We start from the raw sequence: 9,208 nt of genomic DNA on the forward strand, positions 1-9,208 counted from the left end.
AGTGAGCTCACCTGGGGAAGGCTGCTGTGTTAGGAACATCTCATCTCGTAAAGCCACCCGTCTGGGGTCGTGCACCTGCAGTGAGCTCACCTGGGGAAGGCTGCTGTGTTAGGAACATCTCATCTCGTAAAGCCACCCGTCTGGGGTCGTGCACCTGCAGTGAGCTCACCTGGGGAGGGCTGCTGTGTTAAGAACATCTCATCTCGTAAAGCCACCCATCTGGGGTCGTGCACCTGCAGTGAGCTCACCTGGGGAGGGCTGCTGTGTTAAGAACATCTCATCTCGTAAAGCCACCCGTCTGGGGTCGTGCACCTGCAGTGAGCTCACCTGGGGAAGGCTGCTGTGTTAGGAACATCTCATCTCGTAAAGCCACCCGTCTGGGATCGTGCACCTGCAGTGAGCTCACCTGGGGAGGGCTGCTGTGTTAGGAACATCTCATCTCGTAAAGCCACCCGTCTGGGGTCGTGCACCTGCAGTGAGCTCACCTGGGGAAGGCTGCTGTGTTAGGAACATCTCATCTCGTAAAGCCACCCGTCTGGGGTCTTACTTCTCTGATTGTAAGAATGGTGGACTCATTCTTTTATGTCAAATGTGGCTTTGGGGTAGTTGGCACTTTCAGTGTCACCCAACTCATCTCAGGACCAGCTCTGGTGGGTCCATCATGGCAGATGGTGAGCGCTTTGTTAATTCTACAGAAATTTAGAAGCAGTTGTAGAATGTCTCCCCTTAGGAGAAATTTCTCTCTTCCTGTTTGAGAGCCTCTACCCTCCACTGAATTAATTTGGTGTTTGTGAACAGATCACTGTCTTGGCTGCCTGGTAGACCTAAGTCCTGGCTTCTTGCTCAAATATGCAAGTGTAAATAAGCAGCGAATATCACCAAGAAGCAAAGCCATTCTTTTCTTGAATAATGCAGTGTGTGTAATCAGACTACAATTACAACAGTGTACAGCCCTCAGTGTAACAATTATGTTTCCAGTAAAATGTGATTTGTTCTAATGTAAATGTTTTTGCTCAGCTCAGGAGAGTTCTCTGAACTGCTTCAGTGAGTGCGTTTCTGTAAGCACGTGCGGTCGGTCCTGTACTTTTTTCCAATGCACAGAGCGAACTGGGGAGCTGTATTGTCTGGGCCACTGAAAGTCTGAGAAATTCATTCTAGGAATTCTGAGAATGCTGCTGTCTATTTGTCTTTAGGAAGGAAAATAGGGATGACCACGGACAGGACAGATGCTGATACGTAAGAATGTCACTGGTGGTGAATTGCAAAATGCATGCTCACTGCAACCTCACACTCCCCAAAAAAGCTTATTAAGGCGTCCTCAAGGCAGAATCAGGGCTGTTAACTATTACCAGTTAAAACAGAATGCCCTGTCCTGATGGAGTTGATTTGACTGTTGCACCAGGCAGGGTGGCCAGCTGTAAGCGCACACCTAGTGCGTGTCCTCCTGCTCCTTTCCCTGGCCTGCTGTCTGTCTGGCCCTGTGGGTCTTGAGGCCCCTGACCTGAGGCCTTGTCTCCTGGACCTCCTGTTGTCCTTCCATCACAAGTGCAGGTTCTGTCCCCTGCCCCATCTCCTCCTGCCTCAGGATGGGACACATTGGCACAGGCTGTCTGTGCCACATCTCTCAGGAAACCTCCTCCCAACAGCCTGGATTCACTCTGGCTCCTCTTCAGCATTTCAGTCACCTCTCCTGTACGCACAGATGAGAGTATCTGGGACGTGCTGTCATCTTGTTTGCTCTTCTGTCATTCCAGAAGGCTGGGATTTGAAGGGAGGAAATGTCACTGATTCATTGTTGGGTTTTCTAGACCTGACGTAAACAGGCCATACCACAGACGCAGGGGGAGTGTATGGGAGGGCTGCCTAAAACAGTGGCATTTCTGAGTGAACGGATCAGCTCTCCGCCATCAAACTTAGCAGAGCAAAGGAAGCTTTCTGCTAGTAATCTCAGAGCCTACTTTCTTTTTCTCATTGTTGTTTTTAATATTCAGTGACTGTTTTAAGCTATCTAAGAACACACAGAGAGAGAGAGAGGGAGACAGGAAGAAAGAGGGGTAACACAGTGGTCCATGTGATACCAGGCACAGAGCATCACTCTGCTGTGTATAATTCCAAGGTCCTGTGCCGTACACTATACTTTCCAGGTCACCTCCTGAGCCAACAGTTTTATAACCTGAATTAGAAAAAGAACTGCCACCCTCCCTGCTGGGCTAGCTTCGCGGGCGGGATGACAGATGACCAGGGACTCATGGCTGAACTGGGAAGCAGTATCTCTTTATTCATGTGGAACGCAGCACAATCTATGCCATCTCTAATCACAATCTTGTCCTTATATATCCCGGGGCTGCCGGTGCAGATCAGCTGATAGGCTCTCTCCAGAGCCTGTTAGAGACAGACGTCCTGGTGAAGTGCTTCTGATGATTCTGGTGACAGAGCAGCTGTATATACACTTGCCAAGTAGGGTGGAAACAGGATGTGATGTAGAGAGGATGGAGCGAAAAGAGACTGGTGGAAATCAGGGTGTGACAAGGAGAGGGGGTGGAGCAAAAAGACATCATGAACCAGTGGGGGTTAAACCAATGCCCTGCAGGCAGGGTGGTGCTTAGTTAACAGTGGTTATGTAAATAGAATACAGTGTTCAGCAGGGGGGATTAAACCAATGAAACAGAAGGGGTCTTAGAAGCAGAATTTAGAAGCATAACAACACCTCCCCCCAAAATAAAGTCAAGAAAAAAGTGAAATTCCAAAGCATATTTAACATTTAGGGTATGCTAATATAATAAAATATCATATAGCAATATTTGCAATCATTTATTTTTTAATTTTTAATGCTCACAAAAATATCCATGTTGTTTGTCCTGTGTGTGTTATTGGGTGTGTAGGTTTTAAGATGATTATGAGAATTAGAACTCTATAGTTCAAATTTTAATTTGTTATTTTTAATGAAAAAATGGTATTTTAGGGCAGGGGGTCATAGCATAATGGTTATACAAAGAAATTCTTATGCCTGAGGTTCCACTGTCCCAGGTTCAATCACCAGCACTACCATAAGCCAGAGCTGAGCAGTGCTCTAGTAAAAAACAAACAAACAAAAAACACACTTTTGGAATATAAGATCATTGGATTTTTAAAAAATATATATCTTGAAAGTCTTGGATATAGTCTCTGCAAAATAATATTTAGTATCTAGATTTTTCAATTTATCTTTTACTTGATATTATTCACCTTCATGAGTGAAAGGAATTCCCTAAAGTGGCTGACTTTAAGGAAATGACATATATGGTTGTTTTATGTGTGGTATTGCTTAATTTGGACACTTTTAAAAATAGCATCAACCAGTTATGCAACAATTTTAATTCATTTTGATCTGTAACACTATGCTGGCACTCCCATGGAGGACTTTTAGGCAGAAGGGCCTGAGTTTGGTCCCTGGTACTGAGCATTCCAGATGTTATTCTCTCTCTCTCTCTCTCTCTCTCTCTCTCTCTCTCTCTCTCCTCTGAGCAAATAAATAGAATGGTAAACAAAACAAAATTAAAATGAAACAGAAACCTCAGTGATCTCAGCACCTAAGCATCTCTTCCGTAAATCCTCTGTGGACATCCATCACCTTTGAAGCTTAGGACTTCAACAGGTGAATTTGGGAGGAGACAAAAATCAAATCATTGTATTTCACACATCCCACTTTTTAAGAGTTCTATTCCAGAACAAGCTTTTCCTGGAATAGGAAATTTGCCTCAAAACATCATCTCCTCAATAAAAAAAAAAATCTCAGACGTTCTTACTGATAAGAGTTTTATCCTGTGCTCATCCAACTCTTATTACTCATAACTGCTATCCACTGGACACAGGTGAGACAAAGGTGAGAGACACAGAGAGAGGGGCCCTAAAGGATTTGATTATTCACCCTCAAGTGCATATTGATTGGGTTTCCAAATGATTTGTATAATTAAAATAGTAACTCCGCTAAACAGTTTATATGTATGTATATATATATATATATTTCAAATGCAACTTATTTAATAGCATCATTTAAGAACATACTGGTATTAAACCGCAATTTGTTCACAAACTCTGCTTTATCATCTCAGTCACCCGTTGAGTCACTTTGTAATTCTGCAAGATAGCTCTTCTTAAGAGACGACAACATTCTGAAAATTTCATCGAGTTGGCCCTTTTGATTTCTTTGGCAGGAACTCACCTCCTCCTCCTTCCAGACATAAATTGCTTTTCATTGCTGTGGCAGGGACTGATCTGTCTTTGAGGTGAACGTTCGTTCTTGTGGCATTTGAATGTGAAACTGAGATCCGAAGAGAGACTGAGTTGGAAGCCTTTTCTTACATGTGTCATGTAAAAGGTGGCACTTGTCCATACTGTCTGAGACCTCTTCACACCCACACAATGCAAACAGAAACAGCCTCCTGGAGGTATGCTGCCAGCATATGGACAGTGAATAGGAACAAAGCACAGGCGCACAGTCACCAGCCTCACCTGTTCATCACGAGTAGTCCCAGGTCAGCACTGCTGCCGCCGGTTTCCATTACAGTTTGTGTGGGTCTCATGGCCGTCAGGTGCAAATTTCTCTCCGACTCATGTTTCCCTTCCCTCCCCTCCCCTCCCTTTTTCTTTTCTTCTTTTTCCCCATTCTTCTCACCTCCCTCCTTCCCTTCTTTCTTTCTTTCCTTCCTTCCTTCCTTTCTTCTTCCTCCCATTCATTTCATTTGTTGTTTGATAGGATAGAGAGAAATTGAGATGGGAAGTGGGTAGAGAAAGAAAGGCACCTACAGACCAGCTTCACTTGTTTGGAAGCATGCTTGCTGCGGATGGGGAGTGGAGGCTTGAACCCAGGTCCTTGTGCATGGTGATGGGTGTGCTCAGCTGGTTGTGCCACTGCCCAGCCCACTAGCAGACTCTTTCTTTCTTGAAGGCAAATCCTCAGCACAGTGGACACGTCATCAGGTGACCCAGGAGGGGACTCCCTGCTGGTTCTCAATAGCCATTTTGACAAAAGCATCTGTTCTCATTGTACAACATGGTCAGATAAAGGGACTTTCAGTTGTGATTTCATGCCTTCTGTCCTTTTATATAAATCTAGAATGACCTTGGAATTTAAAGCTGAACCCTTTCAGGAGTGAAAGGGTGTGAATTTAGCACCAAGGTAGAGCAAGAGGCATCAGCCACTTGTCCCTGGCAAACCTGGGCACGAGATCTCCTGCAACAATGTGTGATACGTAGCAAGCCGTGGCTGGTGAGGCTGGGGGTTCCTGCAAAGAGGTCCTGTAACCATACTGGGCACTGCGGCCCCTGGGCTGCCTGTGAAGGACACGGAAGCTCTGTCCTCAGCTCCTAAGTGGCCGGAATGTCTGGCTGCTGGATCTCTGGTCAGATGCTGCAGGCGTCTACTCACACTCTTGAACACAGCTTCCGCCCGACGTTGCCTGTTCACGTTGAAATTCTTTTATGTGTATTCCATCTCCTCATCCTTTAGGGCCCATGTCTCAGATGCATAATTTCCACATGTTAGCAACTGGAAATCTGGAGACATTTAGAGTGGATGGAATCTTAGGAACACGATGTCATATTCGCTGCATGCACATATGTGGATGTGCCTGTGTTCCTGAAGTCGTTGCTGGACAGTTTAGCCTGCCGCTTCCAATATTACAGCAGACTAGACCTCTTGTTGCTGGGGGATTTCCTATCCATGTTTTAGTTAGGAGTATCAACTTTAGTACAAAAAATGTCAAACACATTTTTTAAAACCCCACAGGCAAAACTGGGGAGTCATTTTAAGCAATATTTTGTGTCCTGTGAATTTATTGGCACCGAGGATGGTCTGATACGGGGAAGTGCAGACACTGATGACTGTGAACTCAAGAGTCAGAACAACCAAGTACAGACAGAGGAGTCTGAAGAGGTCCTCGAAGCAGTTTCCTACCTTGGTCTTCTTTTGTTTCTTGTGTGTGACAATGACATGATAAGATCCAAGTATAAACGCTAAGAGGATCATTGCGATTAAAAGATTCAGAGTGAATTGAAGTCTGCTGCTATTTAGCTGTTTATCTGTTTGTTGTGAGGTAAAGAGAATGCATGTAGCAGGGCACAGGCCAGCTGTGGCACGGGGTAGTGCAAAGGACTGAACCTGCAGCCTCTGGAACTTCAGGCCTGCAAGTTCTGTGCTCTGACAGGCATAGCTAGCTCTCTGACCTCAGGCTATTTTTTTTTTTTTACTTGATAGAATTTTTTTCCCTATTATACACAAAAATAGTATAGGAAAATGGGTGATGTATGAGACTTGATGAACCACAGATATGAGGAAACACTTCAAAAAGAGAAGTTAAGGGAGTCTGGCTGTAGCACAGAGGGTTAAGCGCAGGTGGTGCAAAGCACAAGGACTGGTGTAAGGATCCCGGTTTGAGCCCTGGCTCCCCACCTGCAGGGGAGTTGATTCACAGGTGGTGAAGCAGGTCTGCAGGTGTCTGTCTTTCTCTCCCCTCTCTCTGTCTTCCCCTCCTCTCTCCATTTCTCTCTGTCCTATCCAACAACAACAAGGACAACAATAATAACTACAACAATAAAACAAGGACAACAAAAGGGAATAAATAAATTAAATAAATATTTTTAAAAAGAGACAGAAGTTGTCTAGCAACGTGCTTACTATTCCACTTAGTTGAGTTCGCTTCCATGAACTAGTCTGAGTTTTTAAACAGCACAAAGCGCAAGGACCTGCATAAGGATCCTGGTTCGAGCCCCCAGATCCCTACCTGCAGGGGAATCGCTCCACAGGCGGTGAAGCAGGTCTGCAGGTGTCTGTCTTTCTTTCCCCCTCTCTGTCTTCCCCTCCTCTCTCCATTTCTCTCTGTCCTATCCAACAATGATGACATCAGTAACAACAACTATAATAACTACAATGACAATAAAAAAGACAACAAGGGCAACAAAAGGGAAAATAAATAAATAAAATTACAAAAAAAAATTAAACATGCATTCCGTAAAATGGAGTAATGTAGTGATCACAGACTCTAGCTAGGAGGTTCTCAGGAAAAAAAAAGTGAAGTAATTTAATGGACTTTCAAGGTGAGAGCTTAAGTCTCCACTGTCTCACACTACGTTTCACACACATGCACACACACACACACATGCACACACGCACACACATACACACATGCACACACACGCACACACACACATGTGCACATGCGCGCACACACACACTGGCACACCCCATTCCTTGCCAGACTTAGATGTTTTCAAAGATGCAATGAACCCAAAGAAGTGAGGATGAGGAAGCCCAGGGCTCTCGCTGTCACCTGCCCTGGCCTGCGGGGTTATCGACGGAAACCTAGGGTAGGGGGCGAGAGAATGGAGGGGACAAGAGACACAAAGAACGAGAGCAAGACAGGAGGTCTGATCAAGCTCTGAAAATTTTATTTTACAGCCGCATTTTAAGCACACACCATGAGGAAGTTCTGCTAAGGTAGTGGGGGGAGGGAGGCGGGTGAGCAACTTTCCAAACAGTTAGATGGTAATCGCAGTTACAATGATCAGAATGTCCGTTCACCGGTTATGTGAGAGACTTAGCTAAGGTTTTGGCTCCCGGCAGTCACCCATGTTTTTTTCTGCAACTTTCTCCAGTTTTATTTCTTTTCAGCTGATACAGGGAGGCCCAGCTGTCAGCAGACAACAGGTTGAATGGTAGCCAGCTGCTTTATAACTGAGTTAGCTAGAAGCCCTCATGAGAAATATTTTTCCTGGAAAATAAATTATAACATGTCTAAGTGGAGCCCGACAAAGCTGAACAGAGGCGTGCTGCTCTATTGCAAATTCATCTGCAGTCTCTGGGTGGAGAGACAAATAAAGGTACTTCATCAAAATCAGTCACAGAAACCCAGGAAAGCCCATAGGAGACCACTAAACTCTTAAATACCAATCAATTTCTCCAACTTTTTTTTTTTTTGTCAAACTTGCAAGTCTTTTTAAGCACTGTCTTATTGAACAGCTTAGCAGCAGCTCTTTGGTATAGAGACAGATCAGACAAGAGTTTGAGGCCTCCTTTGATCCAATGGTTTATCCAAGTACCCCTCTTGCTGACACAGGCTCTCTATCTTAGAGAAATAGTTAAAGTGATGGATATATATATATACTGTCTCTAATTGGAACGACTCATTAAATATATAGGAAACAGAAGCCATATAAATGAGTGTTGTAAGCATCTATATACAGATGTTTTAATAGTTTCTAGTTCCTTAACAACCTCAGTGTCACTGAGTCACCACATTGATGAGCTAAGTTAACTTTGGTATTGACCTTGATTTAATCAAAGTCTTTTACAAAACTTTATATGAGATAAAGTTGAGAGTTTTTTGAGAGAGAGGGAGAGAGAGAGAGAGAGTTTTATGAGAGAGAGGGAGGGAGAGAGAGAGAGAGAGAGTTTTATGAGAGAGAGGGAGGGAGAGAGAGAGAGAGAGAGTTTTATGAGAGAGAGGGAAGGAGGGAGGGAGGGAGAGAGAGAGAGAGAGAGAGAGAGAGAGAGAGAGAGAGAGAGAGAGAGAAAACCCACTCCAGTACAACTGGACCTGTGGATCCAACCAGCAGTTTTAGGTGAGTGAGCCCTATCTGAGCTACTTTGCCAGAATCTAAAGACTTTATGATAAAATTCCATGAAATTCAGTGCATTTATGATGAATGTGTGTGTGGTGCTTAAGGCAGTTTGCTAGCATTTGTAGTGATGCTGCTTGGTCTCTGCCTTTGAGGAGATTCTGTCTTCATTTAAGAACCTTGCAATCAAGACATGTTCTTTCTCCAGTCTACCTCTCACTGGGCCTGTTACCCTGAGAAAGTCATTACCCTTTGTTAGGAAGGGTTAGGATATGATTTACACATGAAAACCTGATTTTGGACAGTAGACTGGAAGCATGAAAGGGAAGACAGAAGGTAAGCTTTAAGAATGACAATCAAGGTGTCATTGGAGGTGGCGGAAAATGGATGAATCCGACAGATATTCTGCAAAGAGTTCAAGGGAATCTTCCTAACTTGAGTCTCCAGGCCAAAACTGTCCTGTGAAACTCATAGCGGTTTGCTGGAGCTGGGACAGTTTTCACTTGGAGGACTGAAGCATAAAATGGCTCTTTGCTCACTAGCTGTGGTCCCTTCAGTGCTATTTAATCTCGCCAGATACTGGTCCTCTCTGTAATAAGACTGAAGTCAGAGT

The sequence above is a fragment of the Erinaceus europaeus genome, chromosome 9 (assembly GCF_950295315.1).
Source record: "Erinaceus europaeus chromosome 9, mEriEur2.1, whole genome shotgun sequence".
NCBI lineage: Eukaryota > Metazoa > Chordata > Mammalia > Eulipotyphla > Erinaceidae > Erinaceus > Erinaceus europaeus.